Raw genomic sequence first — 13,953 nt, 5'->3', positions numbered from 1 at the left:
TCTTCAACGGTTGAGACCACTTCTCCAGAGGTGTGTCATTAGGTGTGATTGTCATTTTAGCGTTCATGCAAATCAACGACTGTCCCAGACGAGTGTCTGGGTGACCAGTGACAAAGGGGCTGCCAAGACAGCCCTACACTCTGAAACCACACCCTCTCAGGCTCCATTAGGTAAACGTTCAGTAGATTGGGCTGGTTCCCCTTCCTGACACTGTTCTGTCCCAACATCTCTGTCAGTTCTGTTAGTCTAGTATCTCTTGGTCTAAATCGGCTTTGAACACCAGCAGTTTGCATGCAAACTCTCGCCCACACCCAGGCTCCGACCCCACTCTTTGGCTGACCTCAGCTAGCTCTGAAGCCTGAACCAAGAACCACAGCGCCTACACTCTAATCCCAGGTCCCTGAGCTACTGCAACACCTCCACACCAGCCTCAGTACTGTTCACAGCCCCTGGTCCCCACATCCCAACACCCACACCCAGATCCAGGACCCAGATCCAGGACCCAGATCCAGGACCCAACTCCAGGATCCAACTCCACGACCCAGATCCAAAGAGCTCCAGCCCCAGATTCAAAACCCAGCTCCATTCCCCACACTTCCAGCCCCTGGGCACTGACTCAGCCACCCCCAGGCCCACACACTCAGCTCCAGCCCCAAGACCCCAGCTGACATCCAGGCCCAGGAGCAGATGGAGGAGTCGAGGCCTGTCTGGTCTTCTCCTGGGTGGGCATGGCGCCCTCAGCCTCCCCTGGGAGGGAGACACAAAGCTGGAGCAGCTGGCCAGGCACACACATCCCACCACTAACATTCAATAACACACATTAAATACGTTCATTCATCCACTCCAAGCCACCACAGAAAATATCTGCTTGGTGCCAATGAAGTTTAGTGTCAACCAGCTGACTCAGACGTGTTAGCCAGCGAGGAGGTAAGTTTGAGGAGGAAGCAAAGACTATAATGTAATTATAAAACATCTGTCTTCCTCTCAGATATGCTAGTTCACCATCTGCTGACAAATCCTGACAAACAAACCAAAATACCCAATATATACAAGTCAGATGTATCCACACAAAAGCCATTAGTTGACCACATCAACATCGTAGCCTGAGAACCACTTCTCATAGTTTCCCCCGAGTTCCCTGTCCTCATCCAGCCAGCGGCGTGCAGGGTGAGCTGGCTGGAGCTGTGGGAGAAGGCATCTGTGTTCAGGCCCTGGTCAATGTTTATCGATGGCTAATGGATTTTCTGCTGCTCCTTCATTTGTTTGGTCTGAAACTGAATACGCACATTGTTTATAAGGCCAGGCACCCTGAAATAGAAGCATGACTCACGACTCCATCAAACACGACCACTGGTGACCTGACACCCGGCCACAGTCAAGGTGGGATGGGATGTGTGTGTGTGTGGGGGGGGGCGGGGGGGGGAGGGGGGGTGAGGTGGGATGTGTGTGTGAGGGGTGGGGGGGGGGGGGTGGTGGTGTTGGCTGGCCCGGGAAATGGGGGGGTGGAGCAATATGCAGCGGAAGGTAAGGGGGGGGGGGTTTGTGTGTATCCGGTCTTGATAGGAACCCCATCTTAGTGCTGCACAAGAGAGAGGCAGTCCATCACACAGACAGACAAAGAGAGGCAGACAGACAGAGGCAGACAGAGGTTGACACAGACAGACAGACAGACAGACAGACAGACAGACAGACAGACAGACAGACAGACAGACAGGAGAGAATGGACCATGGCCTCAGACCCTGAGTATTTCTGCAGAGCGAGGGGGTTCTGACAGGGGGTGAGTCATGGCTGGCCTGTCTACCTGCACACCAGACTTGGGGGATGTTTCTCATATAGAACCACATGAGAAGCAACTGCATGAGAAACCGAAGAAGAAGGATGACTTATAACAGGGATTTCAATTGAGCTCTCCATAAAACAATGAGTCTGATGACGATATAGGGAGTAGTAAAAGTGGTCTAAGTGACTGAAAGGAAATCCTACTAGATCGTTATTCATAAGCAGGGTACAGTCCTACAGCTCTCCCCAACAGACGCTGGAGAATATTGAACACCTCTCTATTAATCCTTGGACTGTCTGGTTTCCAAACACCAGAACAGAAAATGTCTTCACAATGAGCTTTATATGACGTGCATTTGACAAAGTCCTTTTAATAGGCTTTCTTTTTCAATACAGCCCACTCTATCTGTGTCTTGTATAAGGGTCAAACAGAGGCTTTATCTAAAACATAAGTCTCCAAAAAGCTGAAATTGTCCTTGATCAGATTCCCTGACCCGTGCAACTCAAGACTTGAGTGGATGTGATGTCCAGGTGGTCTAATGCAGTGGGGGTAATCGTCACACTCTGATTGGCTTGAACATGTCTGAATTGACCGTGACGCCCGCGAGGGGAGACCAGAGACTCATGTTTACTTCTCCTGATGAAGAGACACTTGACAAAGTCCTCAGGGTCAAATCACGGGCTCCAGCTCTGCCAGGATGGGGAAACACGAGGGCTTCAGACACCGCTGCCGTGATTGCAAACAGAAATCAAAGAGGGATGCTTGGAAGAGAACAACATCATTTACTGTTGAGTTTTTAGAAGTTGAACTCTCTCTCTCTTTTCTGTACGCCCCCCCCCTCTCTCTCTCTCTCTCTCTCTCTCTCTGTCTTTCTCTCTCTCTCTCTCTCTCTCTCTCTCTCTCTGTCTTTCTCTCTCTCCTCTCTCTCTCTCTCTCTCTCTCTCTCTCTCTCTCTCTCTCTCTCTCTTTCCTCTCTCTCTCTCTCTCTCTCTCTCTCTCTCTCTCCCCCCCCCCTCCTCTCTCTTTTTTTAGCTGCAGTCTGTTTCAGCTCCAACCTTCCTCCGGCATTGTTCTCTGACTGAAAAAAGAGAGAGATCGTCTTACCTTTTCAGGAAGATAGGGAAAAAAACACCTAAAGCCCAAAACGTTCCGGAACAAAATAGGGGAAGCAGTTGAGTGAGAAAAAAGGGGTGGAGAGCTGGAGGAGAAAAAGCTGTTATGGTATTTTGGATCTGTCTGTTGAAGTAATGAAAAAGGTCACACACATTTCTGTCTGGCAGAATGTCTCTGTCAGTCTGTCTGTATGTCTGCATGTCTGTCAGTTTGTCTGTCACTGTCGTAATCTGTCTCTGTGTGTGTATCTGTCGCTCTGGATGTCTGTCTGCCTGTGGCTGTGTGTCTGTATGTGTGTCTGTCTGTCTGTCTGTCTGTCTGTCTGTCTGTCTGTCTGTTTGTCTGTGTGGCAGAATGAACTTTGCTTTACCACAATTTGTATACATTTAGTAATTTCTCTTTGTCCTTCTCTCTTTTTTTCTCTCCGTCTCACCCAAACTATTCTCTGGCACTTACCCAAGCACACATATACTGTGTCTGGTGTCTGGTAATGTATGTGTGTCACACATACATTGCTGTGGTCTATGTTGGTCAGTGTGTCATTGAGAAAACAGACTTGATGACAGAGTGAGTGACAGTATGAAGAGGTGTCATGAGCCTAGTCTCTGTTCATGTCCATATCCAATCTCATAGATTCCAATCTGTCAAACAAACACATTCAGTAACACACAGCACGCTCGCAAGACACATGAATGGATGTCTCAAGCCTCTATGTGGATGTGGATGTGCACGATCATCATGAGTCTTTCATTGTCTCGACAACAACAGTGAAGATGATTCATGCTGGTAATTAGAACAGTTCATACCTATTTGTGATCTCGGTCCTTCTCACAGTCACCTTGTTTCCTTGTCTGTCTGTCTGTCTCTCTCTCATAGTCTCTCTCTCTCTCTCTCTCACCTCTCTCTCTCTCTCTCTCTCTCTCTCTCTCTCTCTCTCTCTCTCTCTCTCACCTCTCTTTCTCCTCTCTCTCTCTCTCTCTCTCTCTCTCTCTCTCTCTCTCTCTCTCTCTCTCTCTCTCTCTCTCTCTCTCTCTCTCTCTCTCTCTCTCTCTCTCTCTCTCTCTCTCTCTCTCTCTCTCCCTCTCCTAGTCTCCCTCTCCTAGTCTCTCTCTCCGTCTCGCTCTCTCCCTAGCCCCGAGGCAGCTTCTTGGGGATTTTTCAGTAAGCCGAGAGCTTTGAGACAAAACCAGGCCCTTATCAGACGGATCAGGTATGTATGGGAAAGCGATACAGAGAGACTCACTTGCCCTCTAGATAAGGAGGTACAAGTTTCCAGTGTATGCTGCCGGCCTCTCCTGTTACTAATACTGTTCTGGAGCTTTTGTTGCCCTACTGGGGTGTCGTGCCCCCAGGCCCAACGGACAGCCACTTCCACCCTGACCCCCAACGGACAGCCACTTCCACCCTGACCCCCAACGAACAGCCACTTCCACCCTGACCCCCAACGGACAGCCACTTCCACCCTGACCCCCAACGGACACGGACATGGATGCATGCACTCAGAGACGCACACACGGACACACAAACACGCATGCGTACACAGACGCATGCAATCAGCTACACACACACACACACACACACACTGACCTTTTGCTCGTCCTTCAAATGACACTGTAGTGTCATTCGAGTACCCACTGTGTGTAACAACCTTCAGGTTAATGTATACCATCTTTAAATGCCTAAGAGTTATGTATGGGGAGTGATAGTGTAACTCAAAGCCTACTTTAACCTTCTTTAACCTGTTACTCTCTCTTTCTCACACACACACACACACACACACACACACACACACTCTCGCTCTCTGAAGGCAGTGGCAGGTGCAACTGCTGGAAACAGGGTTCAAAGGTCATAGAAGATGAGCAGGGTCATGTGAATTTGCCCCCAAACTTTCATGCTGCTTGCCTCCCTTCCCCCCAGCTACCTGCCTGACTGGCTGTCTATCAAGCTCAACCCTGCAGCCCCTTTAACCTGTGGATGTACACACACACACATACACACACACACATACACACACATACATACAAAATTAGGCTTTCCTGAAAAGAAAATGAAAAAAAAGAATGAAAAAATGTATTTTTTTATTCCTCCCTCCTTCCCTCCTTCCCTCCTTCCCTTTCCTCCTTCCTTCCTTCCCTCCTCCACTCCCTCCCTCCCTCCCTCCCTCCCTCCCTCATTCCTTGTATCTCATCGCGATCCTGTCAAACACCCAGGTGACATGACAGCCTGACACCACATCCGTAGTACTACATCACCTCTCTCTCTCTCTCTCTCTCACACACACACACACACAATGCTTATGACTCACCAAGGTTCCCACAGTCCTGCTACCAAGGCCAATAGCCAATGACCTGCTCTAGAAAGAGTGTGTGTGAGAGAGAGAGAGAGAGAGTGAGAGAGAGGGAGGGAGGGAGAGAGAGAGAGAGAGAGAGGGGGGGGGAGAGAGAAAGAGAGGGACGGGACGGGACAGAAAGAGAGAGAGGCTTATTATTTAAGAGCATTTTCCACATTCCAGCCGTGTCACTCTAGACCTGTTATTTACCTTCTCCTTCTCTGGGAGAGCTGCCACTCTCTCTCTCGAGCCTTCTGAGCACGCTCACAACCCACCCAGCCCCTGAGTGAAGCTGTCATGGCCGACACCCTCTTGGACTTGGCTCCGGCCCAGGCTGTGCACCAGTTTCGACCCAAACCCAGCCCCCTTCACCTGCGAAGGTAGTCATTACATCCATTTACCCCTCCCCTCCCACTCCCCTCTAGGCACATACATACACATGTCCCAAAGATTTACCCCGTCAACACCCTAATCTCCCCCCAGCCTAAAAGCACTTCAGCTTTCTAAGCCCTGTCGCTCTCCCTCTCTCACTGCCCGCCAGAGCTTTTAATGCCAAATGAAAGTTTTGAAGACAGATGCGGCCGTAATCTGAGAGGCAGCTTGTTGTTCTCTCTGGAGGGGGGGGCTCTCTGGGGGGGGGGGGGGGGATCCTACGGAAGGACAGGAACAACGTGTACGATCTGGAGGTAAAAGCAAGCCTGGCTGACGATGTTACTCTGCGCACACACACACACACACACACATGACGCACAGGCACGGGTAAACCCAGAGACACAGCGACACACGTCATGCACACACACGCACACACACCCTGGTAAACAGACACAAGGTCTGGCCATCTATCAACCACCTGTCTCTCAGGCTGCCGCAGTACAGACATTAGCAGAGGGAGGAGGGGTCGGGGGGGAACTTGAGAAGGGCGCAATTCTAGGTTCATCATTCACACACACACGTACGCACACACACACAGGTAGATACACACAAACATGAGTCGACACACAACACATTCACAGGTACGCTCCTTGGCCCATGCGCCCACACAGACGCACGTCTTCCCCTGACTGTCTTTCCTACACAGTGACACCGCTCTCTCTGCAGCACACAGCTCAGACATGCGGTCTGAAGGCACTGTTCAAACCGTGTACCGTAAATACTCTGTTGAGCAGGTAATGCAGGCTTTTCCCTGCCGCAGAACAAAGCTGCAGTCTTCTTGGCTTCAGCTGCAAGTCTCATTCTGGTGAATCCCTTCCACAACTTCCTTTTGGGCTCTGCTGTCAACTGTGTTCCCAGGGATCTGTTTCCTGGTTACTGTAGGGTTTCACACGGTGCCATGCTCACAGGGGGTCTGTTTCTCTCCGGTGTGTGTATGTGCGTAGCGGGGTTTACCTACATGCTAGTTTGTGGTGTTTGTGTGTGTGTGTGTGAGGGGGCTGCTACCTGACACGCTGACACACTCAGCAGAGAGTCAGAGAGAGTTCATCCAAGTTGAAGGAATCGAGGATGCCAGGCCAGTCGTGTCTGAACACACACACAGGAAGTAGGAATTCTCCTGCAGGAGATCGCAGTGAGCAGCAGTGAGTCAAACATAGCTCGGGGTCACGTAGCATAGGACAGCGAGAGAGAGAGAGAATAAGAGAGAGAGAGAGATACAGTAGAGAGACAGAGAGAGAGAGGGAGAGAGAGAGTTTCAAAAGACTTTTCAGTCACTAAACACATCCATTAGGAGCCGGACGGCAGGGCAGCATACATATCTCCACTCTCCTTAGTGAGCTGTGACTTTCTCTAGCTACAAGTTTCTCAGATCAAAGCTGAGACAGTCTGCAGTCTGGGTCTCTGGTTCTGGGAGGCACACAGGCCCCGGCCCCAGCCCATCAAAGGCCCTGGCGCTGGGGATAAAAGCACTGTGTGGCTGGGCCCGGGGCCCGTCAAAGACCCTGGTTGTGTGAAGGTCCCTGAGGTGGCCGTCAAGAGTCAGGCCTCAGGCTTGAAGGTGCTAAGTGAGAGGGGCCTACTGAGAGCCTGGGGAGCGGGTGGAAGTACTAGCCCAGCTAATGCCTCCCTCTCTGGGAGAACTGGAATGTCTGGATAGGAGGAGAGGGGGGTGTTGGATGCAGACTGTGCTGTCTGATGGAGAACTGGGCTTTCACACAAGACCCCCATTAGAGAGGCTCTGGAGAGAAATCCTCTCAGCACTTCATGTATTAAACACTCATCTATCATCTGACGACACACACACACACACACACACACACACACACACACACACACACACACAGAAATCCCCTAAGAAAGCAATCCCACAAAATCACAACCTTCAGACACATATTCTTTGTTAGAATTATTCTTTGTGAGTTCCAAGGACCTGAACGAGCTTTCATCAATCAACCTTAAAGCGAACTACCAAATGTATAAGATTTTTTATCTTCGACATTGTGAGTGTGAATGTTATTCTCTAACATTCACAATCACACCATGAAACACGTGTCCACTACTGTAACCTGTGACAGTTTAGTTGAGTTACTGTGGTCTCTGCAAACTAAGTCTGCAAGTCATGTCTGCATTCATCAGTGCTACTGTGCAGTGCTTTTTGTAGGTTCAGATCTTCAGAAATATGTGTGGATCACACACACATGTTACAGGACATGCACACATACGCACACTGTAAACCCACGTATGTTCACAAACACACACATGCAGAGGTTGCCCTCTCACTTCCCCTGTTCAAACGGCATGTTGAAAGGCTTCTGCTCTCTGCCTTTCTCAGACAATAGAGGGCCAGAGACGAAAGGGAAGGATGGAGAGGGATGGAGAAGGAAGAGATTCTCTCTGTGAAAACAAACATGCGAAATCAACACCCTGCCTGCTCCTCTTAGGTTACGCTCCGGTGATGACGGAGGGCGGACCCCGGTAAGAGAGAGAGAGAGAAACAGAGACAGAGAGACAGAGCGAGAGACAGAGAGACAGACACAGAGAGACAGACACAGAGAGAGAGACAGAGAGAGAGAGACAGAGAGACAGAGCGAGAGACAGAGAGAGACAGAGAGAGACAGAGAGACAGACACAGAGAGAGAGACAGAGCGAGAGAGACAGAGAGAAAGACATGATGCTTCCCAGCAGTGTCTCATGCACGGTTTTGACCTGATGAGGAAGAAAAGAAGACAATTGACAGGGTAGAGTTAAGTCTGTCCTCACAGACGAGACACCCCCCCACACACACTAACACACACACACGCAGACATACACCCACATGTGGGTGCACACACTGCACATCACGCATGCATGCATGGATACACAGGCTCCAGCCCACATCCACTTCACCCATGTTTGCCAAGTGAGGGCAGCAATACATTTGGTATGTATACTACAAATCCTTCCATCACGAGCCTGCCAGACTTCCATGAACAACCACAGTCAGGAAAGGACAAGGGTCTAAAACACGGGTAGATGACACACACACAAACAACCAGATCTCTGCCTCACGACCTATCGGCTGCATGCGAGAAAAAGGACACTGTCAACGTTTTTCTAGGAACCCCCACTCAGCATTAAACACACGCGCGCACACACACAGACATACAAGCCCACATAAACACACAGGAACACTCAAAACAAATGTAGAATAATACACAGAAAACACATGCAGGCATACACACAGACAGTGGGGGTCCTGACATGCGTGACAAGATGTTCACGCACAGGCAAAGGGCCCGATCTATTTCCATCCTGCCACTTCTGTAACTGCAACTTTCTTCAGAAAGCCCATGTTGCCCTCTACCCACCCCTCCCCCTGACCCTGTGCAAACCTTCAGCTGGGTATACAGACAACACACCCACCTCCCTCCCTCCCCCCTACACACACACTTACACACACACTTACACACACACTTACACACACTCTCCGCTACTCTCAGTTCTGAGTCTACTCGGTCCTGTCTCCCCCAGGCTCGCGTGCGTCTGAAGCAGGGATGATTCCTGGTTCGAGTCCTTGTTTGTCACTTTTCAAGATGTTTTGGTGGTTGGCTGCCAAGACAGGAAATTCGATATCAGGTGTAGGTGTGTGTGAGGACAACCTCTCTCTTTTTCTTTGACACCTTTTTTCCCTCCTACTTCCCTCCCTTCTAACCTGAGCATGAGGTCCTGGGAACAACAGCCTCGTGAGTGACAGATCGTCGCCGGAGGCAACGTCTTCTCCTCCAGGTGAGGTCGAGGCATCTCAAGTTACCCACCTGCCCCTTCCTCTTCTCCCTATCCTGCGCTGGTTTGGTTCTCATCCACCTGCTCCAACCCCCTCCTGCCAGCCACTTCTATGCACACACACACACACACACACACATTCACAGTCAAACACACCCTGTGAGACAATGGGGTGCAGGACTGCCTCTGCAGTGGCCCGGGGCATGGTGAACGTTGTCTGGGAAAGGAAGCAGTGTTGTAACACTAACCTCCCTAACTGGAGGCACCACAGCAACCCCCTCCTCCCCCCTTTCCTCATTCCTTCTTCACCTCCCTCCTCTCACCTACTCCTCCTCCCTGCTTCCCCCTTTCCTCATTCCTCCTTCACCTCCCTCCTCTCACCTACTCCTCCTCCTCCCTGCTTCCCCCCTTTCCTCATTCCTCCTCCTCCCACCTACACCTGGCAGTACACTCTGTGACACTGCTCTACTGGCCTTTGGTGCTGGGGGGGGGGCGGGGGTAGAGGGGTAGGGAGAGAAGGAGAACAGACACCAAGGAAGAAAGGCCAGGAAGGTACAGTCCAAGGGGTGGAGGGAGATGGAGAAAGAAAGAGAGGTAGAGATAGAGAAGGAGAGAGGGAGGCAGAAGGAGAAATAGAGAGGGAAAGAGAAAGAGACAGAGGAAGACAGAGAAAGACAGAGAGAGGGGAAAAGGAGAGGAAGGAGAGAGAGGGAGAAAGAGAGAAATGGAAAGAACTTTCCTCGGTAGTTTTCAGTGACTGTAAGGAGATCCAAAAATGTGCAAATGAAATGAGTTTGCGTCAGTCCATTCATTTCCTGCGGTATCTGAGTAAATATTATCAATCTACTATTGAACATTGCACTGGCCATCCATCGTGATACCAGAAGCCAAGCTTGAGCTCACTTTTACACACATCATCATAATTAGTCTTCAGTTTGTGTGCTTTGTGTGCTGTGTTTGTGACTCTGACATTCAAGTATGTGTGTGGGCCCACATGTGTGTGTGTGTGTATATGGTGACAGTGTTTTTCCTCAGACAGGCAGCCAGGAAGGCAGGCAGGCAGGCAGGCAGGCAGGCAGGCAGGCAGCCAGGAAGGCAGGCAGGCAGGCAGGCAGGCAGGCAGGCAGGCAGGCAGGCAGGCAGGCAGGCAGGCAGGCAGGCAGGCAGGCAGGCAGGCAGTAAGGCAGTAAGGCAGGCAGAGGCTGAAGCACCACACTGGCAGGTGTATGGCTAGAGAGCATGGCTCAGTCCATAGGCTTCCGGTGTCAGGATCACTGCACCAGCAGCTGGGGACTGTTCCACCATGTCAGTTGACCTCAATCATCACACATTTTCATTTCCTACTCATAGTTTAGTTGATTGAGGATTTGATGTACAGAATCCCAGGGTGGTGTTGTTAATGTGGCGACTATAATGGACTTTGATACAAGCCCAACATCACATAGGTAACGTCGTACAACCCACAGTTGTTTTGTACAACATTGAGAAGCAAGTGAAACCAGTCTCTGTGAAAGTTAGAGAAGAAAGTTAGACATTTACTTTTTAACACCCGAGTCTGTGTGTGTGTGTGTGTGTGTGTGTGTGTGTCTGTGTGTTTAGGGGGGCGGTGTAACTCAGGGCCGGCACACGCATCCATTCCCTGGGTGATGTACCCAGAGTCTGCGGGCAATGCTGAAAAACAGAATTCTTCAATGGATATTTCAGATGCCCACCTCTCTCTCTCTCTCCCTCCCTTTCTATCTCTGGTTCTCCCTTTCTCTATCTCTGGTTCTCCCTTTCTCTCTCTCTCTCTCCCTCCCTTTCTATCTCTGGTTCTCCCTTTTTCTCGATCTCTGGTTCTCCCTTTCTCTCTCTCTCTGGTTCTCCCTTCCAGGTTCCAGACCCTCGCCAGGCAGACCAGGCTGAAGCACAGGCCTCTGGGATAGATTTATACGGGGCTCTGGTCTAAATTGCCCACATGTCAGGGTCGCCTCGCTCTAATATTAATATTAATTCCTTTTGGATTCAGTGCAAATTCTGGCAAGCATTAGCTGTCTGGATGTCTTCTAAGTAGTTTTCCATGAACCCACCACAGCACAGGGCTTTGGAGATAGAGCAGAATGACTATAACTGCCTCTCTTACTCTCTCTTTCTTTCTCTCTCTCTCGCCTTTACACTCTCCTTCATAAATACCAGCGGTGCGAGGAAATCTATTTCCTGCGTTTCCTCACACATGGCTCCTAAAATGCAGCCACTTGATGTCAGGCTGAAGTTCTGTACGAGATCCACAATGTGCTCGCTAAAGATTCTTCAGAAGTGGACAACTGCTCAGTGACATCTTGTGGGTCTGGGTAATGTTCAGATGTTCAAAACACACAGTAAGCTAATGTGTCTTAGTTGTTGGACTACAGTCCTAGAACGTTTGTACCCCCCCTCCCCCCCAACCACCCTACTAACGTAACAATTAAGAACTCACCAAAGAACCTCCACTATAATAAATACCTATTTGCATTGGAAACCATAGGTAAAACTGCCTCTTTGGATACCGACTGCACCATGACTAATTAATAGGATTAAAAGTCATAGGTACATTTCAGAGCTTCAGTTACAGTCCTCACCATGGTCCAGGTTTACCAGCCTGTAACTAATGCATCTTTGACATTAGTCACACAACTGCAAGGTTGAACCTTCAAAATTTCGCATCACCAATCAATGTCTTAAAATAAAACTTTTTTCTGTCTTGAACCATGTGCGTTATAGTCATTATCTGGGATCTGTCTTAATGTCTGTGTTTCGTTAGGCGACAGAGAGAGAAAGGATGTTGAGAGAACAGTGGATGTGGTTTCTAGCTACTCTCCTGAACACGTGGACATATGGGACTGAGGGAAGATTGTGCAGTACATAGGGATACTGGGTCATTTCCAGGTCTGAAAAATCTACCAGGTCATTATGTAGTTAGGGCTGGCTGATAAATGGCGTGCCACATACTATCCAATGACCAGCCTACGTCCTAGAGCTCATACAATTGGCTTGGGTGGCGTAACAGCAGGAGTCTTATTTTGGCAATCTATTGGGTGATGACTGCAGGAACCTAAAGTGAGCATGCGGTCTCTGGAAGCTTGCCACACCGCTACACGTTTTTACAGACAGGTAAGGATGTTTTCTCCTCTCTCTTTGTCTCTCTGTCTCTCTCTCTCTCTAACGAGACAGATTCCTGAGGAGAAATCAAGAGGGGGTCTTGTTGCTGCGTCCAACGATTATTCCTTCACAGCCGTCTTGATGCAAACGAACGCTCGTAGCCACTTTGGTTCTGCATAGATCTTCATTAAGGTTCGTTACCCTCTCAGGTTCCCCCAGAGCGGAATCACTACTTTCCCATGAGGAGGAACATTCTTCTGCCTCGGTTTGATTTCCGCTGCAGCCAGGATGAGGGTTCAGCAGGGGGAACTGAACCCGCGAAGGGGAACAATGCCCAGCGCCGCGCACCAGAGGAGCCTAGAAGCGACCGGCTGTAGGATCAGAACAGACCCAGGAACAGACCTGGCCAGACCTGACCCGACCCAGCCTGGCTCAGGGAAAAGGCAGGAAATTCCAGCTTCTTGAACCCGGAGTCGACACAAAGCTGTGTTGTGCTCCATCCCACTCTGTGATCTGATTGCAGCAGCAGACCGGAGAGAGAGAGAAAGAGACAGAGAGAGAGGCAGAGAAAGACAGAGAAAGAGACAGAAAAAGAGACAGAGAGAGACAGAGAGATAAAGAGAGAGGCAGAGAAACAGAGAGTTGGAGAGACAAAGAGGGTTAGAGAGACAGAGAAAGAGAGCGTTAGAGAGACAGAGAGCGTTAGAGAGACAGAGAAAGAAAGCGTTAGAGACAGAGGGTTAATATCAAACTCCTTCCTCCCACTCACACCCCCTCTATCCTTTTTGCTATGCTCACCCCTTCCCCTCTGCTTCACCCCCCTTATTCCTTCCTCCCTCCCTCTCTCTGGTCCCTCTGCCTGCACTCCCCTCCAGCCCCCCTCACCCATATCGCGTTCCCCTACTCAAACATAGCCGCACCCCTACTAGAGCGGCCTTGCCTCTAATTCATTCGTTCACCTATTTATTTTAATCGGGATGAAATTACGTTTCATAGCGCTCCCTTCTACTTTCTCCTTGTTGAGGGCCCAGGGAGAAGGGTGAGGAGGGAGGGGGCTGAAAGAGCATGGACAGTGAAAAGGAGAGAGCAGGGAGAGAGATATCTGGAAGAGAGAGAGAGTAGGGAAAGAGAGGTCTGGAAGAGAGAGAGAGCAGGGAAAGAGAGATCTGGAAGAGACAGAGCAGGGAAAGAGAGATCTGGAAGAGAGAGAGAGCAGGGAGAGAGATCTGGAAGAGAGAGAGAGCAGGGAGAGCAGGGAGAGAGATCTGGAAAAGAGAGAGAGCATGGAGACAGAGATCTGGAAGAGAGAGAGCAGGGAGAGAGAGATCTGGAAGAGAGAGAGCAGGGAAAGAGAGCAGGGAGAGAGAGAGATCTGGAAGAGAGAGAGAGCAGGGAGAAAGAGATCTGGAAGAGAGAGAG

At 50.0% G+C, this 13,953-nt stretch overlaps 1 long non-coding RNA gene across 1 annotated transcript; it reads right to left on the bottom strand.

Annotated features, from left to right (window-relative positions):
• Window positions 1-2,131: 2,131 nt before the first annotated feature.
• On the bottom strand, window positions 2,132-3,778 carry LOC146268553 (uncharacterized). Its single transcript, XR_014768916.1, has 2 exons — window positions 2,886-3,778; window positions 2,132-2,507 (listed from the first exon to the last, which is right to left on the bottom strand). It is a non-coding gene; the product is annotated as an uncharacterized LOC146268553 (long non-coding RNA).
• Window positions 3,779-13,953: the final 10,175 nt, after the last annotated feature.

The sequence above is a fragment of the Hypomesus nipponensis genome, chromosome 11 (assembly GCF_054491055.1).
Source record: "Hypomesus nipponensis isolate SF chromosome 11, ASM5449105v1, whole genome shotgun sequence".
Lineage (NCBI taxonomy): Eukaryota > Metazoa > Chordata > Actinopteri > Osmeriformes > Osmeridae > Hypomesus > Hypomesus nipponensis.
This window is presented reverse-complemented; position numbering and strand designations above follow the sequence as displayed.